The sequence below is a fragment of the Jaculus jaculus genome, chromosome 5, assembly GCF_020740685.1.
Source record: "Jaculus jaculus isolate mJacJac1 chromosome 5, mJacJac1.mat.Y.cur, whole genome shotgun sequence".
NCBI classification, from domain to species: Eukaryota; Metazoa; Chordata; class Mammalia; order Rodentia; family Dipodidae; genus Jaculus; species Jaculus jaculus.
Window position 1 is genome coordinate 4,205,327 of NC_059106.1, and position 19,310 is coordinate 4,224,636.

At 44.9% G+C, this 19,310-nt stretch overlaps 1 pseudogene; it reads left to right on the top strand.

Moving 5' to 3' along the window:
• The first annotated feature begins 337 nt into the window (after positions 1-337).
• Positions 338-19,219, top strand: LOC101593443 (annotated as a pseudogene).
• Positions 19,220-19,310: the final 91 nt, after the last annotated feature.

Here is a 19,310-nt window from a genome sequence, read left to right on the forward strand (position 1 = left end):
CCCTCTTTATGCTCTGTAAGTGACCCCCCAATAAACTCACTGGTTCACTGAACTGGTATTGGTATGATCATACTTTGGTCTTCATTTTTGCCCTATTTGGGGTGAAGACATGTGTTCGTATCTCCCCAGTGGAAAAGTTTCCTGTGGTAATGGGAATAATTGAGTGTCTGTCTTAGCACAGATCTGGTGCACAAGCGCTGCTTATCGTTTCCAAACTCAATCAAGTCAGTATTTGAAACAGTGACTTCAGTAGTGGGCCACCTTTACTTTTGTGCCAGGCGGCTGGCCAAGTAGACTCATGTGGACTTTTCTGTTTGGTGCCAATCCTTTAGGAACGATGGAGCACGGTGTGACAGAAGGGCCCCTGCGCCAAGTCCCACTGTGGCAGGTCCCCAGCTCAGGGACTGTCTGTAATACTACCCAAGCTGTAGTTACGACTTGTGAAGCATTCGGTCTCTTCCTTTCTGCATTTATTTTTATCTTATTTTATATGAGAGAGAGAGAGAGAGAGAGAGAGGGAATTGGCATCCTAGGGCCTCAGCCACTGAAATTGAACTCCAGATGCTTACACCACCCAGTGGGCATGTGTTTCCTTGTGCTTGCCTCACCTTTGTGTGTCTGGCTTATGTGGGATCTGGAGAGTCAAACATGGGTCCTTAGGCTTCACAGGCAAGCACCTTGACCACTAAGCCATCTCTCTAGTCCCTTTCTGCAATTTTGCAGTCTGACTTTGAGGTCGCTAGACACCTTTCTTGCTTTTGACTCTTTATAGAAGTTGTGTAATAAACAAAACACTGAAGAGTAGCATCATGAAAACAGTGAAAAAGACTTCGGAACCAAGCCAGTCATTTCATTTCCCCCTCCAATGACAGTACATTTTATATAAATAAATTAAAGTAATTGCAGTCTCTTGAAAGCTTTCCATAGTGAAACTCAGGAAGTGACAACACACAGGCACTAGTTATGATAATGGGAAATTAAAAAAACATATGGCAGCATTTACAAAGACAAATAAGCAATTGATCCAGATTAATTTGTTGGACATTTATGCATTCACCATGCACTTGTCTCAGGGTTGCCTTATTCTGTGGGGCCAATGGTACTTTTGGTGACATACTGTGTAGCAGATGGAAAACATTAACTATTATTTTCTGTACTTGTCAAAACTGTTTTGCAATCATTGCCCATATATGTTACTAAATAATAGCAAGGAAACTATTGGTATGAAGTGAGGTAGACAGTAAAACAAAAATATGTTGGGTCTTGAGCTGAGTAGCAATTTTAAACTTAAAACCACAGAGAAATAACCAACAGATTTCATTTTACCCTCCTGGATATTTATAAGACACATCTGTGAGAATAGGCTATTTCTTATTGACACAAATTTGTTAATTAACCATCAATGAATAGTCTGAACTGATCAGTCTGACCTCAATCTTTGAAAGTTATGTTCAATTAGAAATTTTTTTTGGAGCTGGTGAGATTGCTTATTGGGTATAGTGCTAGCTGTTTAAACACAAGGACCTGAGTTTGGATCCTCAACACCCACAAAAAGCTGGGCACCTATAATCACAGTACTGGAGAGGTGGGGCCTGAGGATCTCTCAGGCTTGCTGGCCTGCTTGTCTGGCTTAATTGGCCAGCTCTAGGTTCAGTGTAAGACCCTGTCTCAAAATAAGGTGGGAAGCAATGAAGATATCCGGTACTGACCACCGGCCTCCACACACACACATGTGTAGTCACACATATGTACCTATATAGAGACATGTATGGCCCCCACATATACATATGCCAAAATAAAAGAAAACAAAAAATCTTTTTCACCGCTTTAGGAATTTAAAAAATTGTGAAGGAAGGGCTGGAGATATGGCTTAGCGGTTAAGGTGCTTACCTGTGAAGTGTAAGGACCCATGTTTGGCTCTCCAGGTCCCACGTAACCCAGGTGCACAAAGTGACACAAGCATGCAGGGTTGCACATGCACACCAGTTAGTGCAAGCGTCTGGGGTTCGGTTGTGGTGACTGGAGGCCCTGGCACACCAATTCTCCCTCTCTCGCATAAAGAAAAAGACCAGTCTGTTGGGCTTGCCTCAAAAAATTGTGAAAAGCAGTTGATTGTTTCTTTTTATCCTCAGGAAAGTGGTAGGAGCTAGCTTGCCAGGTTCTGATAGGTATGAGTTAGGTAAACTAACAGGGGTCATTGCTTCCATTTGGGGAATAGCTTTAAAAATAAAGTACCTAAACACATTGGACATTTGAGTTCCATTTCTCTTGCCATGTTGAATTTAGGCTTCTAATTTAGAAACATATCTAGAGAAAAAAAAGTCACAATCTACAATAGTATATGATATTTTATTTTCTGTAATCATAGTTAAAATACATTCAAAATAAAATCTCCAATGTTTATTGGAAAGGACCATTGTTTTTCTTCTGAGATCAAATACTTTCCATTTTGGGTGGAGGAATACCTTTTCTCTTAGGCAATTAATTGAGATTCTGTAATTTGTAAAGAATCATCCCAAGTCCTAACAAGTTAGCACAGACAGCCTGCAAACACAGGGCAAATTAGAGAGGACAAAGACATATGCAATCCCATGCTACTAACAGTGAATGCTAGAAAGGGACAGGAAGAAAGGTGAGCAGCTCAGGCTGTGGGGTTTACCATTGGTCTCTTTTTATTTATTTCTCACTCAACATTGCAAACACTTGGAGCATACTGACTCCTTGCACCCACCCAGTAAGAATCTGTCTCATTGGGTTTGGAGTAAAGCCTGGGCACCTGTAATTTTTAAGCATGTTGGGTGGGTCTAGCGTACTGCCAGAGTTGAGAACCACTAGGTTAGAGAGACAATGGATGCTATTTTAGGTGGGTGGTGAGAGAATTACTTCTTTTTTTTTAGGCAGAGAGAGAATTGTCATTCCAGGGCCTCAGCCACTGAAATAGAACCTCAGCATGTGTGACCTTGCACTTGCCTCACCTTTGTGCATTTGGCTGGCTGATGTGGGATCTAGAGAGTCAAACATAGGTCCTTAGGCTTCACAGGCAACTGCCTTAACTGCTAAGCCATCTCGCCAGCCCAAGAATGACTTTTTAATTAGGTGATAGTGAGGCCTGAAGGAAAAGAAAAAGAGGGAGAGAGGGGGAGGAATGGAGAAGAGATAGAGATAGACAGAAAGAGGACACAAAGACACACAGAGAGAAAGGTGGGAACATATCTGAATTGCCTTCCAGGTAAATGGACCACATAGGCTAAGTTCTGGGGTGAGCGGATGCTTGATTCATCCCAGGAAAGGAAGACAAGGGTGCGCATCGGCAGCAGTATGTCTGGGTGGAGCACAGTGTGGACAAGAGCAAAGCAGCGGCAGACTGGACAGTAGCCAGATCACCTGCAAGCAAGGAAGGAATGTATGTTTTTCCAATGTGATAAAAAGCCACAGGGAGATGCAATAATCTATGTTTAAAAGAATATATATACACATATCTTATTTTTAAAATTAATTTATTTTTATTTGAGCCAGAGAGAAAGAGAGATAATGGGCACACTAGGGCCTTTAGCCACTGTAAATAAACTCCAAATGCATGTGCCCCCTTGAGCATCTGGCTTACATGGGTCCTGGGGAATTGAACCTGGGTTCTTTGGCTTCACAGGCAAGTGCCTTAACCATGAAGCAATCCCTCCAGCCCCTGCAATAATCTATACTTTAAAGGGTTACTCTACTCTTCCTCTTGTAGCTTCTATAATGCAACCAGACTTGTTTTGCCTGCTGTCCAGCATATGCCCACCACTGAAATGATGTGTTTTGCGCAGGTTTACTTTGCCCTGCTAAAATGTTTTACTACTGCATGACAATTTTGATAGTAGGTTCATGTTATACAGAATATATTAGTGGTTATAAATGTCTCCTGGTAAGACATATCTAAAAGAATTGGAGTATCAGTAGTTGTAAAAACTTAGTTATCTCTCTCCAACTAGGCTGTCAAACTCAAATCAAATCTGGCTCACTATTTCCCTGAAATAGCTACATTAGATTGAATTAAAAGTCTAGTATTAGATATGAGAGATTTATATAAAAATATATTCCTAACAGTGCCTTGACCAAATCCCTGCAGTCTGTGCTATATTAAGACAGCGATGAGACATCTATATCCACGGTGATATCTCTGAAGATAAAAGCAAGGATTTATGTAAACCTGAAAAGCAACTTGTTCTTCAAAGTGTCTTGGGTAATATCAGAATACCATGTGTTATAAATGCGTAAAGTTGTATAGTGATAAAGCCATATTGGATATTAAGTTTTTTCCCTAGAAATTGAACAATGGACCCATAAAATCAACCCTGATGACACCAGGAACCACTTTATAAACTTGGATGTCTGTGAGCAGAGTTGTTTGTTAATGCAGAATGGACACCCACTGTCACGTCATTATAACAGTTTTCAGAAGGAGTAAAGCATCCTTCCATATTTATCTGGCAACATTCCAAAAATGTCACATTTTCTTATAGAAAAAGAAAATATGAAAGAAAAAGTATAATTAAAAGTTCTAAGAGGGCTGGAGAGATGGCTTAGCAGTTAAGGAGCTTGCCTGCAAAGCCAAAGATCCCAGGTTTGACTCCCCAGGACCCAGGTAAGCCAGATGCACAAGAGGACACATGCATTTGGAGTTCATTTGCAGTGGCTGGATGCCCTGCCGCACCCATTCTCTCTCTCTCTCTACCTGCCTATTTCTGTATATATCTCTCTTTCTCTCAAATTAATAAATAAAAATAAAATATTTTTTAAAAAGTTCTAAGAAGGGCTGGAGAGATGGTTTAGCAGTTAAAGCCTAAAGACCCATGTTCAACTCTCCAGATTCCACATAAGTCAGACACACAAAGGTGAGGCAAACACAAGGTCTCACACGGCACAAGCATCTGGAGTTCTACTGCAGTGGCTGAGGCCCTAGCTCATCAATTCTCTTTATTTCTCTCTCTCTGTCTTTCTCTTTCTCTCTTGCTCTCTAAAATAAAGAAATAAAAGTTCAAGAATTTGTGTACTTCAATGAGGCTCATTTCCTTCCTAACATCCAGTGACTTTACTTATTATTAGGTGCACATGCCAGCAATAACATTGAAAATATACTTGGGCAAAGCACTTGCCAGGCATGCAAGTGGATCTGAGTTTGGAGTCCCGACACTCACATAAACACCTGGCATGGTTATACGTACGTGCCTGTAATCCCAGTACTGAGGAGGCAGAGGCAGGAGGGTTGCTGGGGCTCACTAGCTAGCTAGCCCAGCTGAATCAGTGAGCTCCTGATTCACTGACGGAACCTATCTCAAAAATAATCTTAAGGGCTGGAGAGATGGCTTAGCAGTTAAGGCACTTGCCTGCAAAGTCAAAGGACCCAGGTTTGATTCTCCAGGATCCTTGTAAAGCCAGATACAGAAGGTGGTGCATATGTCTGGAGTTCATTTGCAGTGGCTAGAGGCCCTGGTTTGCTCATTTTTTCTCCATATACATACATCTGCACGCATATGCACATGTACCCTGCACACACATGCACATACATGCAGAAACATGCATACACATACTGCTGACTCAAATAAAAATAGGTCTTAGTGCAGGTCTATGATGGCCTGTCCAGCATTGATTTGACTTTCTACACATGTGGCATTTAATCCTGAAAACAGTTCCATGATGCGAGCATCTACTAGTCCCATTTTACAGCTGAGGAGATGGGCCTTTGAAATGGTAGATGAGCTAGAAATTCCATCTTAGTTCTCCAAGCAGCCATTGTTATAGAAAACCCCAGAGCAGCCAGTATGGGATTTTTAGCTTTGAGGTTCATGATTAAGCTCAGGTTAAGCACATACCTCATTCTCACCACCAATGGAAGAGACCCCTTGGGGCAAGAGCTGTGTGTAGATACTCATTTAATAAAAACAGTAGCCTAGAGGCTTGAACACTAAATATACCCAAAGCCAAAAAGACGCGGCCAGCTAACACTGATGACTGACCTGTCAAAATCTGGTCTTGAAACAAGGAAATAATAATTATCTAGTAAAAACTATCCCCCTTTTTTTGAAAAATAAAAACCTACATTTGAAACGGATCTCTAGAAGCAAACACCAGATAAGTCCTGGCTTCTTTTTGCATTAAGTAGATTCTTGTATAAGTCTTTTAACATTTTACATGTTGTGAAGTTTCACAAGAGCCAAATGTAGCCAGTTTTCAGGTTTTAAGGCTTCTCCAGTAGGAAGAGTCTTGTCTTGAAAGGATTTTTAGCTAAAAAGCTTCTATAAGCTCCAGCAATGGTTTGGAATTATGAACAACCTTGTTCTTTCTCAAACAATTGCTCTCAAAAGACATTTATTGCTACTTTTTGCCAAGCGTGGGGGCTCCTCTCAAACCCGCAGCCTCCCTTGAATCCTCCCTCTGTAGTCAGATTTGCCTTGTCACCTCTCCAGATTAATTTTGGTTCTCTACACCTGATCAGGGGACAGAGCCAGAAGCCGTAATGGATTCAGGCAGTGGTTTTCCTTTGGGCTGCCAACCCGAGGCAGGCCCAGGTGGGTAGTGATTCAAGCTGAAATTAACTTTGGTTCTGTCTAAGCTTTTGGTTTTGATCTGTAGGAAAAACTTCTTTGTAATGTGTGCCAGGGAAATGCAATTAAAAAAATAATCATAACATGCAGGCAATTGTTATATAAGAGTCAGGCTGCTTTGTGGTCCCTTGGCTACAAATACTATATTACAAGGGGAAAATGCCCAGTGGAGGAACATGACAGGCAAGGTTTCAGATACAACACACCCATAGTGAGACTGGTATTGAAGCAGTCTTTTCAAAGATGTGAAGGCCATCTTGGAGCTCCTCCAGAAATAAAGCTGCTACCATGATGGTCGTTCCTCCCAGGTCATGAAAATACTGGAAAACAGTGTTTTCCACAACCAGGAAACATCTTCCTGCTCTTAGAATACACTGTTGCTTTCATCATTTGGCGAGAGACTATGATTATATAATTTCTTTAACATTTACCTGCAAGGGCACTGGATCTACGGCTCAGCAATAGAGCCTTTGTATAGCACATTTGGGAGTCTAGGGTTGATTCACTCTTTCTCCCTTCCTTCCTTCCTTCCTTCCTTCCTTCCTTCCTTCCTTCCTTCCTTCCTTCCTTTCTTTCTAACTTTTTATTAACATTTTCCATGATTATAAAAAGTATCCCATGGTAATATCCTCCCCCGCCGCTTTCCGCTTTAGAGTTGATTCTTGACACTGAAAAAAAATTCTACATGAGGCAATCCCTTGAATTTTGATTGAATTATATAGGTAGTAGGTTTTATGTAATTCGCCATAGGTTTAGCTGATACTCAATTCACTTTAGTTCTCTTTTTACTTCATAGAACCAACTTTTATCCAGTGGGTAGTTATCAAAATTATTTAACTACCTGTCATCAAACTTTTAAAAACATGACCTACTAAGATGACCACTTGTACTATTCATTTATTAGTAGATATATTTATAGGCAATCACATATATTCCTATTTTTATTTAGTTCACTTATTAATAGATATATTTATAGGTCAATCACATATATTCCTATTTATATTTAGTTATTTTTATTATTACTATTTCAGAACCTATGTAATGTTTTATCCCCTGAGAAGTGTACATGAAAATCTGCTTGAATTAGACTAAAATTTATGGTAATGAGCACACACACAAAAAAATTTGTCACTAGTAAGTAAAATATCACTTTAGAATGTAGAAGTTGGGTAGATGGATGTTCCTGTCAAAATTCTTTCAATTTTCATATTTGAATGAAAATGTAAACAATAAGAAGTTAGTATGGGGAGGAGATTTTTTAAAAAGTTGGTATGTTTTTGCCCCTACGTTAACACTACTCTCTTGGTTAGAGAAGTGTCTCTATTCAGATGGCAGTGGCCACTGGGGAGACTCAAAGCTCACCACCGAAGTGCTGAGAGAAATGACAGTGGAACGCTCAGCACTGAGACATCTTTATCAAACCTTCCAAGACTCAGGGATCATTGTAGAAGAGAAAGATGGAAGGATAAGAGCCCAAAGAAGACGAGTGCTTTTCAATAATGTCTTCCAGTGACAAAGTAGCCATGGTATTCATGACCTCACAGTGGCTGACGCTAGCTACACAAGTCCTGCATACTGGGAGGGAAAAATGACAACATCAAAATAGAAAGCAGACTAGTTAGAAAGAAAGGACTCAGTGATGGAGGGTCCAGACATGGAAAGGGAAGGCGGTGGGAGGGGATTACGGTCATGGTATATTGTCTATATTTATGGAGATTGTCAATAAAAAGTTTAAAAAGTGGGGGGGTGCTGGAGAGATGGCTTAGTGGTTAAGGTTCTTGCCTGTGAAGCCAAAGGACCCAGGTTTGATTCCCTAGGACCCACATAAGCCAGATGCACAAGGTAGCACATGCATCTGGAGTTCACTTGCAGTGGCTAAAGGCCCTAACATGCTCATTCTCTCTGTCTCTCTACCTTTTTCTCTCTCTATCTCAAAATAAAATAATAAAAAAACCTTTTTTTTTTTTTAAAGAAAGATCCTCTCAACTTTTTTATTTTTAATTTTATTTATTTATTTATTTGAGAGCGACAGACACAGAGGGAAAGACAGATAGAGGGGGAGAGAGAGAATGGGCGCGCCAGGGCTTCCAGCCTCTGCAAACGAACTCCAGACGCGTGCGCCCCCTTGTGCATCTGGCTAACGTGGGACCTGGGGAACCGAGCCTCGAACCGGGGTCCTTAGGCTTCACAGGCAAGCGCTTAACCACTAAGCCATCTCTCCAGCCCACCTTTTTTTTTTTAAAGTTCAAAAAAGGAAGCTGGAAAAAAAAGAAAGACTTAGCTTAGATTCCCTTGATAGGCCCTCTCCAACTAAACTCTATTGAAGTGTCAGAGAAATTACACACAGAGTGAAAACCCAATGCAATCCTGGAAACTGCAGCTGCAAAATTGAACAAAAATCACACAGTTCTCACTTTTCCTTCTCTGGGGGTTAACGAAGGCCCTGTGTGCCCTAACTTCTAAACAAGAGCGCAGGAGTAACGACATCAAGGAAAAGGTTATGATTTTCTCTTCCATTGAATTCCCAGTACCAAGGAGCTGTCCTGGGCACAAACGCAGAGACAGCTCCGCCCCGCTGCACTTGAGCTCTGCTGAAAGCTGCTCAGACTGGGCGCCGGCCCGCTGCTTGCCACCAGCCTCCTCACAACTGCTTCTTCCGTTTCAAAAAAAAATATTTGATTAATTAATTTATTTATTAGGCAGAGAAAGAGAGAGAGTGAGAGAATGGGCACACCAGGGCCTCCAGCCATTGCAAACGAAGTCCAGACATGTGCACCCCCTTGTGAATCTGGCTAATGTGGGAACTGGGGAATTGAACCTGGTCCTTTGGCTTTACATGCAAACGCCTCAACCTCTAAGCCAAACCTCCAGCCCTCTTTTTTAAAAAAAAATTAAAAATTTATTTATTAGGAAGAGAGGAGAGAAAGAGAGAGAGAGAAAAAGAGAGAGAGATTGAGAGAGGGAGAAAGGGAGCAACTCATGTGAGAAATCTCTCAGTCAGGATTTCCTCAAGTTTTCCCAGCCCTTTACAATTGTTTTTCTTTTTCTTTTCCTCCCAGAACTACGAGTGCATGAACACTGTCAAGCCATTGTTGCCCAACAAAACTCAAATTCTCTCTTTTAATTTTTTTTTTTTGGTTTATTTTTATTTACTTATTTGAGAGCGACAGACAAAGAGGCAGAGAGAGAGAAAGAGAGAGAGTGGGCGCGCCAGGGCCTCCAGCCACTGCAGATGAATTCCAGATGTGTGCGCCCCCTTGTGCATCTGGCTAACATGGGTCCTGGGGAATCGAGCCTCGAACCTGGGTCCTTAGGCTTCCCAGGCAAGCGCTTAACCGCTAAGCCATCTCTCCAGCCCTCAAATTCTCTCTTTTAAACCACTGCCCAAACTTGGTTTTATTTGGATAATATGAATTGGCTTGCCTACAAGTTGTGTCATTAAAAAAAAATTTTTTTAAGGTAGTGTCTCACTCTAGCCCAGGCTGACCTGGAACTCATGGTGATCCTCCTACCTCAGTCTCCCAAGGGCTAGGGTTAAAGGCGTGCACACCACACCAGGCAAGTGGCACCATTTTTTCTCTCCTGTGTTCAGTCTGCTAAATCCTCTAATTGATTTTCACATCTCATGCATTTTTTATTTCTGATATTTCCATCATTTGTATCTTTTCTACAAACTCCAATTCTCTGTGCACATTGCTGATCTGTTTTGTATGTCACTGTCTACCAAAGCCAATATCTAGGCCATTCTGGTTTGGCAATACCATTTTTTTTTAATTTTTGAAATCTTTTTTAAAATTAAAAAATTTTTAAATATTTTTTATTTTATTTATTTATGAAAGAGAGATGAGAAAGAGGCAAATAAAGAGGGAGAAAATGAAGTGTGTCAGGACCTCAAGCCCCTGCAAACTAACTCCAGACGCATGTGCCACCTTGTGCATCTGGCTTACGTGGGTTCTGGGGAACTGAACCTGGGCTCTTAGGCTTTTCAGGCAAGTGCCTTAACTGCCAAGCCATCTCTCCAGTCCTTTAAAATTAATTTTTCAACATAGGTTGTGGTATGTCCACTTCTCCAGTCTCCATTTCCCTGCTGGCCCTCCTCAGAAGGGTTATTGGAGTTCACTGTGGGGTAGTGAGGACCTTTGTCTCTGAGGGGAGCTGTGTCTCAGGGTGTTTCTGCCCTCCTGTGCCTCTTACAATCTTCCTCTTCCTCAACAGCCCCCGAGCTTAGTAAGTGTGTTCTCAGTTAGTGTTCACTTCTCTGCCCTCTGGATTCCTGTTACGATGTGTTCAGGTCACCACAGTGCTTGCTGCTGTCTTCTGGTTGCAGATGTCAGGCTGGCATTGGGAGCAATACTTGTGCCACTGCTTCCTCCGCAACTTCTCCTGGACCCAGGAGAGATATGGCAGAGGTGGCAAATCTTACTGGGAGTATTCAACTGCCTTTTCTTGTGTTGATGCTTCTTGGACCTGTTTTTTTTTTTTTTTTGTTTGTTTGTTTTCATTAGAAATTTGTACATTTTGGCCTGGAGACATGGCTTAGCAATTAAGGCATTTGCCTGAAAAGACAAAGGACCTCAGTTCGATTCCCCAGTACCCATGTAAGCCAGATGCACAAAATGGCACATGCATCTGGAGTTTGTTTGCAGTGGCTGGAAGCCCTGATGTGCTCATTCTCTCTCTCTCTCTCTCTCTCTCTCCAATAAATAAATAAAAATAGAATATTTAAAAAAAGAAATTTGTACATTTTGGTCTGGAAAGATGGCTCAGCATTTGAAGGTGCTTGCTTGCAAACCCTGCGGCCAGAGTTTGATTCCCCAGTGCTCACATAAAGCCAGGTACACAAAGGGGGATATTATTTGGAGTTTGTTTGCAGTGGCAAGAGGCCCTGGCATACCCACACACTCTCTTGCTTGCAAATAAATATATTTTCAAAAATAGAAATCTGTACACTTAAACTGATTTTTCAGTTTTGATACATATTATTTTGTTTCATAATATCATTTTATGTATATAATTTCTATAATATCAGAAAGTCTACATTCCCACCACTGATTTATTTTGTCAATTGTGTTTCTAGAAATTTATGACCTTCATAATTTTGTTGTTGTTTGTTTTTTGGAGGTAGGGTTTCACTCTAGTTCAGGCAGACCTGTTATTCACTATGTAGTCGTCTCAGGGTGGCCTTGAACTCATGGTGATTGTCATATCTCTGCCTCCCAAGTGCTGGGATTAAAGGCGTGTGTCACCATGCCCAGTTGATCTTTATAACTCTTAAAGACTCAGGTTTGGTGTTTTTTAAAAAAACTGTTTTTATTTATAGGAGAGAGAATGAGGGAGAGGGAGAGAGAGAAAATGAATATGGGTGCATCAGGGCCTCTGGCCACTGCCAACAAACTTCAGATGTGTCGCAGTCAGGTTCACACTGCTGGTAGAAATCACCTGACCAAGAGCAGCTTTGGGGGAAAAGAGGGTTTATTTTGGCTTACAGACTCAAGGAGAAGCTCCATTATGGCAGGGAAAATGATGGCATGAGCAGAGGGTGGACATCATCCCCTGGCCAACATCAGGGAACAACAGAACAGGAGAGTGTGCCAAACCCTGGCAAGGGGACACTGGCTATAATAGCTACAAGCCCGCCCCCAACAATATGCTGCCTCCAGGAGGTATTGATCCCCAAATCTCCATCAGCTGGGACCTAGCATTCAGATCACCTAAGTTTATATGAGACACCTGAATCAGACCACTACATTCCACCCCTGGCCCCCATAAACTGACATCCATACATGATATAAAACACAATGCATTCAGCTAACCCTTAAAAGTCCCTATAGTTTTTATCAATCCTATTGACATTCAAACATCCCCATAATCCAGGGTCTTTTAACTGAGCCATAATGCCAGAAAAAAATCCCCCTAAAAACCCATAATGGCACAGAATAAACATTCATACTACAAAAGATGGCATTGGGCATAGCAAAGGAATATTCAACCAATACAAGATTTTAAAACAACCAAGACAAACATCAAACTTTGCAGCCCCAAGACCAACAATTCTAGCCAGTGACAAGTCTCTAAATCCAATAACCCTAACCAGCAACAAATCTCTGGGGTTCCAATTCAGCCCCTCTTGCTAGGCCACTCACAGTCCTGGAAAACTTCATCAGGGCCGGCAGCTTTCCTTAGCAGCCATCTCGTGGTCCCAGCATCTCCACTGGGTCTCCAGTACAATCCATGGTTTATCCTCATGGCTCCATCAGATCTCCATGCAGGCACCCAACAAACTTACTTTACACTGCCCATGGCCATTTCCAAAACACAAGACCGCTTTGCAAACTCAATGACCCTCTCTTTCTTGCACTTCTTATACTCCACAATACCAGGTAGGGTGCCAATTTGTTAATCCAGGGGGAATAAAGCAGACTTTGAAGAGCAGACCACTCCTTGAGCACTCAGACCCATTCAAAAGAGTCTATGTTCTTCCTGTTGCCCCAGTACAGGTCAGCTGGCCCAGTCTCAAAGGTTGTAATCTCCCAATTGCAGCTGAACAGGCAGCAGTTTCACCCAAAGATTTCATTCTGTGCCATATCCCTCTGCTCAGACCAGTCTATTTCTATGCAAAGCCACCCTGCACAAGTTCTCAGGACACAGGCATAACAACAAGCTTCTCATACAAACTGCTTCTAGCCCAGTCCAGGCAAAGCTCTTTCTCACCCTCAGAAGCTAAACTTCACAGTTCATAGTTCTTACTGCATTCAGGTCTTTCAGCTTTGACCATAATAGTCCATCAAGCTGTACTTACAGCACTGAAAGGCATCTCTCAGACCAGGGTTTCAAATCCTTCCATATTCCTCCTGAAAATCAGCTTCAAGAGGCCAAAGCCACACAGTTAGGTGTCTAGCAGCAAATGACATCACTCCTTGGTACTGACATTACTGTTATAGTCAGGTTCTCATGGCTGGCAGAAATCACCTGACCAAAAGCAGCTTTTGGGAAAAAAAGGTTTATTTTGGCTTACAGACTCAAGGGGAATCTCCATGATGGCAGGAAAAATGATGGCATGAGCAGAGGGTGGAGATAACCTCCTGGCCAACATCAGTTGGGCAACAGGAACAGGAGAGTATGCCAAACACTGGCAAAGGGACACTGGCTATAATATAACACCCATAAGCCTGCCCCCAAGAATACACTGTCTCCAGGAGGTGTTAATTCCCACATCTCCATCAGCTGGGAACCTAGCATTCAGAGCACCTAAGTTTAATTATGGGGAACACCTGAATCAAACCACCACAAGATTCATGCACTACTTTGTGCATTTAGCTTTATGTGGGTACTGGAGAATCAAACTTGGGCCATCAGGCTTTGCAAGCAAGCACCTTTAACCACTGGCTCATCTCTTCAGCGCTTAAGTTTGGTGTTTTTAAGCCCACTAATTTTTCTCTTGATAATACAAAAAAAATTTTAAAAAATAGTGAAATGCAGGCTGGAGAGATGGCATAGTGGTTAAGGCACTTGCCTGTGAAGCCTAAGGACCCATGTTTGACTCTTCAGATCCCACATAAGCCAGACACACAGGGTGACACAAGCACAAGGTTGCACATGAGCACAAGGTGGCAGATGTGTCTGGAGTTCAATTTCAGTGGCTGGAGGCTCTGGCATACCAATTCTGTCTCTAACTCTCACAAAAATAGTGACATGCTCTTTGTTTAGGTATATTATTTTATTTTATCTTTAATTTAATTTTATAAAAGGTTATGCTCTCTTGTCCTCTCACCCCAACCCTCCAAATCCCATTTCCCTGGGAGTCCTCCACAGGCGTGTTACAGTATTCACTATGGGGTCATGAGGGCCTCACTATTCTCTGTGGTAAGGGGGGGCCATGCCTCAGGATATTCCTACCCACTCTGCCCCTCTTCTGAAATGTTCCCAGAGCTATGGCAGGATTTGGCTTATTTTGATGTCCTTTTAAAAATCTTCTTTAGAAGCCTGCATCAGTCATTGATTTTCAGAATTTCTGCTGCCCCTGGACTACAAGCCCATTCACAAGGCCTGAGAGAGGAGCGTAGCAGGCTGTGTCGAACAGGAACCAGAAGTGCAGTGAAAGCAAGAAGAGCAGACTTTATTAGAAGCAGAAAAGCACCCACTTGGAGGGGTGGGAGCCCCAGAATTAGGGATTTATCTGAAAGGCTGAGCTCTGGGGTATGACTATTTATAATTGAAGGTGTCATAGGCTGATTGTCCACTTGAGAGTTTCTTGGTAGTAACTGGAATACTTTTGTGTTGGGGAAGGAATGGAGCAACCTAACCAGAGGTGATCATTGTAATTGCAGTGAGCAGAACACAATGTTTCTGGCTGAATTCCCAGAGCCCCCGCTAACCCTAGTTAACTGCATTTTCCCCCAAAGTGGTCTGTCCTTCACTAGGAGATGGAACCAGCTGATATGTCCACTAACCCAAGAAGAGATCATCAAAATGTAGTCCATATACACAATGAAATTTTATTTAGCTGTAAAGAAAAATGAAATTATGAAAGTTGCCAGAAAATAGCTGGAACTGTAAATTATATTCCTGGGTGAGGAAAAACACACCATGTCTCTCTCTCTCTCACACACACACACAATGTGAAAGGCAAGAGAATTGAGGTACCTGACAGAGATACATAATGTTCCCAGAGGCCATAAGTGTGAGATACTTTCCTATGAGCTGTTGGTCAGGGAAGCCCCAGAGGCCACAAAACCATATTGGCAGTTGCCACTGCTCTTGGTTGCCCACCAGGTCTGAGCAGTAAGCTCCTGGTGCTGTAGACACTCTACCCTTTGTTGAGGAAGTAGAAAACTCTAGCTGCAACTGAACGCTAGTGACTGGAGACAAGTGCTCAGTGCCAAGAGACGCTAACGCAGGCTGCCGGGAGAGGAACTCAGGGGCCTCACCCGGCTGTGGGTCCTGAACTCCCGCGGTGCAATCGTAGCATGAATGCTATGGGGCGTGGATGTCAGCTGCTTTCTGACTGGATTTGAGACCTGCTCTGCAAGAGAACATACCTGGCAGCCCCAGCCCCCGGGAGGCAAAAGCAAGAGGACTGCCATGAGTTCAAGACTAGTGTGGTCTACTTAAACAAGTTCTTTATTTTATTTATTTATTTATTTATTTATTTATTTATTTATTTATTTTTGGTTTTTCAAGACAGGGTCTCACTGTAGCCCAGGCTGACCTGGAATTCACTATGTAGCCTCAGGGTGGCCTTGAACTAACAACATCCTCCTACCTCTGCTTTCCAAGTGCTGGAATTAAAGGCATGTGCTACCATGCCTGGCAACATAACCAAGTTCTTGATTAGTCAGAACTGCATAGGGAAGCCTTGTGTCTAAAGGCCTTCCTTCTTCTTTTTGCTTTGCTTCTTTCAGGCGTCTATCACAGTGATGGAAAAAGCTAACGCACATGAGGTTTTACAAGATCACGTAAGGTCTCGCCACAGCAAGAACTGGTAAGGAATAGAAGTGCAAGACCTAACATGTACAATAGACAAGAATGTAAACTGGTGCAACCACTTTAGGAAACGTCTTAACATCCTACGGTAAAGTTCAGATACTCTTGTCCATGACTCAGAAGTTTCACTCCAGAGCATGCCCTCGATATGCACGGTCACTCAGCAGTGACATTGACAAAACTGGCCCAAACGACAGACAAATAGAACAACAACAAACATTGAGCTTCACATTGAAATGGAATTAGATGAATTAAAGCCACACGAATATCGATCCATTCCCTAAGAAAATATGGCAGAGCTCTAATGAAAAGCTGGAAATAATTAGCCTGAGAGTCGGAGTAGCAGAAGCCAGTAACAAACAGGGGCCAGCCAGCTTGGACGCATGTCCTGTAGGATGGTGACCGTTGAACTGAGCATGTGTCCATTGTCTAAGTGGGAATCATTTCACCGCTAGAATATGTGTTTGTATATCTCTGTGACTGTGAGAGACAGAGACAGACAGAAGGGCAAACAGACCGGTTGCTGACTTGGTTTATGTGGTTCTGATAATCTTGTTCACCTAAGCGTGGGTTTTCTAGCAGCAATACACATTTTACCATCTTAGAACAGAGTGAAGATGAGAAAAGAATTGCCAGTTATAAGAAGTCTTACTGGGTGGCGCAGCAGCTGGTGGTCACCATAGCAATGCGGGAGATGGTGGAGGGCGAATGTGGGGGTGCCAACCGACTCATGAAGCTGGCAGGCCACTTCACCCAGGACAAGGCCCTGTGGCAGGAGGGATTGACACCTAGCCCCTGGCCTCCCGTGGCTCCAGCCTCCGAGAAGGTCTCCAAGCCTTTGGGAGTAGGCTCTGAAGGTGAGTGGGTGGCTGAATTCCTACAGGACCGGAAAGCACACCTTGTTTCCCGCGGTCCTCGGACTTTTAAGATGGACAACCTTCTGGCAGAGATGCAGGAGACTGAACAGTCGGCTCTCGCCAGGCTCCCCACGGAGCCCCTGGTGTGGCGGATCTGGCTTTGTCTGAAAACCGGGCCAGGAGTTCCTTGCAGCCGGAGATGCTGTGGATGAAACTCAGGATTATAATGAGACTGACTGGTCCCAAGAATTCGTCGCTGAAGTTACAGACCCCTTGTCTGTGTTCCCTGCCCGCTGGGCTGAGGAATTTCTGGAACAGTCCGAGGAGAAGGAGAAGGAGAAGGAGAGCCGGAGGGAACAACCGCGGGGGACCGCTGGTGTGACGAGTACCATCCCGAGGAGGGTCTGCAGCACACGGCCGGTGACTCTGTGGCTAAGGCGGCTGGCCCCCGGTTGGCTGACTCTGAGAACACATCAGAGGCCTGGGGCGGCCAGGTCACAAGGCCGGTGGGCAGCACGTCTGCACTCGGTGCGGAATTTGAGCGAGCACAGGCAGCTGGAGTCGGAGGTCGGCTTCGGGACAAGCTGCAGGCAGAGCTGCGGGGGATGGCAAGACGGGATGCTGAGGCCCACCCCCGGCTTTGCCACTGCGGCCACCTCCCATCTGCTTCATGCGATCGGGGTACCAGTTCGCGGGGGACCCCCCGCGTGACCGCCCTCAGCCTCCTGAAGAAGGGCTGCGGCGACTTCAGGAGGGCACCTGCCCAACGCGCGCTGCCCTTCGCGGCAGCTGTGCCGCAGGCCCCGAGCCCGCGGAAGCTTGGCAGTACCGGGCACCACCCAGGAGAGGACCAGCAAGAGCTCCCGGCCGTCCGCGCCCGGCGGCGGTGTCTGGAGCTGGAAGCAGACAGCCGGGCAGCGCTGGTGGCTCTGGCGGTGGGCTTTGAGTCCCCGCAGCGGAGGCCTGGGGAACGCGCTCGCCCAGAGGGGTCACCTGGCGCAGAAGGGGCTGCTGGCACTTGGGGTCCCTGTTGTCTGACTCCCCGTTTCTTGACGTGAACGAGCTCTTCCTGGAAGCTGTGCGTCTGACCGTACATCCACTGACCCTGATGCTCCGTGCGGCTTGGGAGTCCTCCTCAGGCTGAGCGGGGAACACAAGGCTGTTTCGCAGCGGCCCTCGGGTTCCTCCCGACGGCTGGTTGCTGAGGAATAAGCTGGCAGCCACCTTGGCCGAGGGGACCGCGCTGAGAGGCGGCTGCGCACCGCAGGGCCCTTGCGCGGCGGCCTGGCTGCGCCCGGCCTCGCTGTATCCTGGGCTCCAGCTGCATCAACCTCGGGGCTCAGCGAGAGGCCGCGGAATACTTTCTGGAGGCCCCGAGCATGCCGAGGAAGAGCCGGGGCCCTCGGGGTGAGGGGGGTGCCATGTCAGAGAACATCGGGAGCACCTTGCGTTTGGCATTGCCTATGTTGGGCCGGAGTGATGCCTATGGGGCAGCTGATGCCGGGATCTGTGTGCCCTGCTGGCTATGTCTGGCCTGCCCGGTGACAGTGGGATGGTCTGCCCTGTGAGTGTGCGCTGCAGGGCCCCCCCGCTCTGAATGCGACTCCCTCTCCCCCAGTGGGCCTGCCAGGGGCGGGTGATGACCACAAGCTGTGCTGCCTCTCGGGACCTCCCTCAATGTAGGGGTAGGTAGTCTGTTCTAGATCCTGCGTAATTGTAGGGAGTGAGCAGCGTGCGGCCTTTGGTAATTCAGGGTTGTACACCCAGCTACAGATCTCTCTGCCCTTCATGCCCTTTCTTGGTGCTGCTTTTTGGGTAGGATCCAACAATATGGGGGAACTGTTATCATCAGCTGCCATTTGATAGGGTCTGCCACATTTATAATATCTCTTCCTTGTCCCATTCTTACTAGGACTTGGTGGTGTTCCAGCTTCCTTGGGCAGTTTTGAGTCGGAGGTTCTCCAGAGCATCTGTGCTGATGCCTTTGGGACGAATGCGTTAGGAGTCGGCCTGTTTGACTGCAACAGGGATGTGGCTCCGGAGAGTTGAGGATGAGGAGGGGCGATTCTAGTTCCGTCCTCCTGGGAGAGCTGATTCTCTGTGGTGGACGCTGGTGCAGTAAATGCCTGTGTCGTTATCTTTGGGTCCGCAGGGACAACCTCCTTGCTGCAGCGTGGACGTCATGTGCAAGGGAAGCTCCCCTGTGCAATGAGCCCAGAGCCGTCGGTGGGACCTGTCCTGGCCTTTGATGGGAGGCTGCGATGTGCTCCAGTCCTTTCTCTTGGAGGCTTCTGAGTAGGAACTGAGTTCACTCTTCTAGCAGGTTGGTTCCAGAATTGCACTCTTGCCAAATTCCTAGCAAAGAAGGGGTTCAGTGTTACCATAA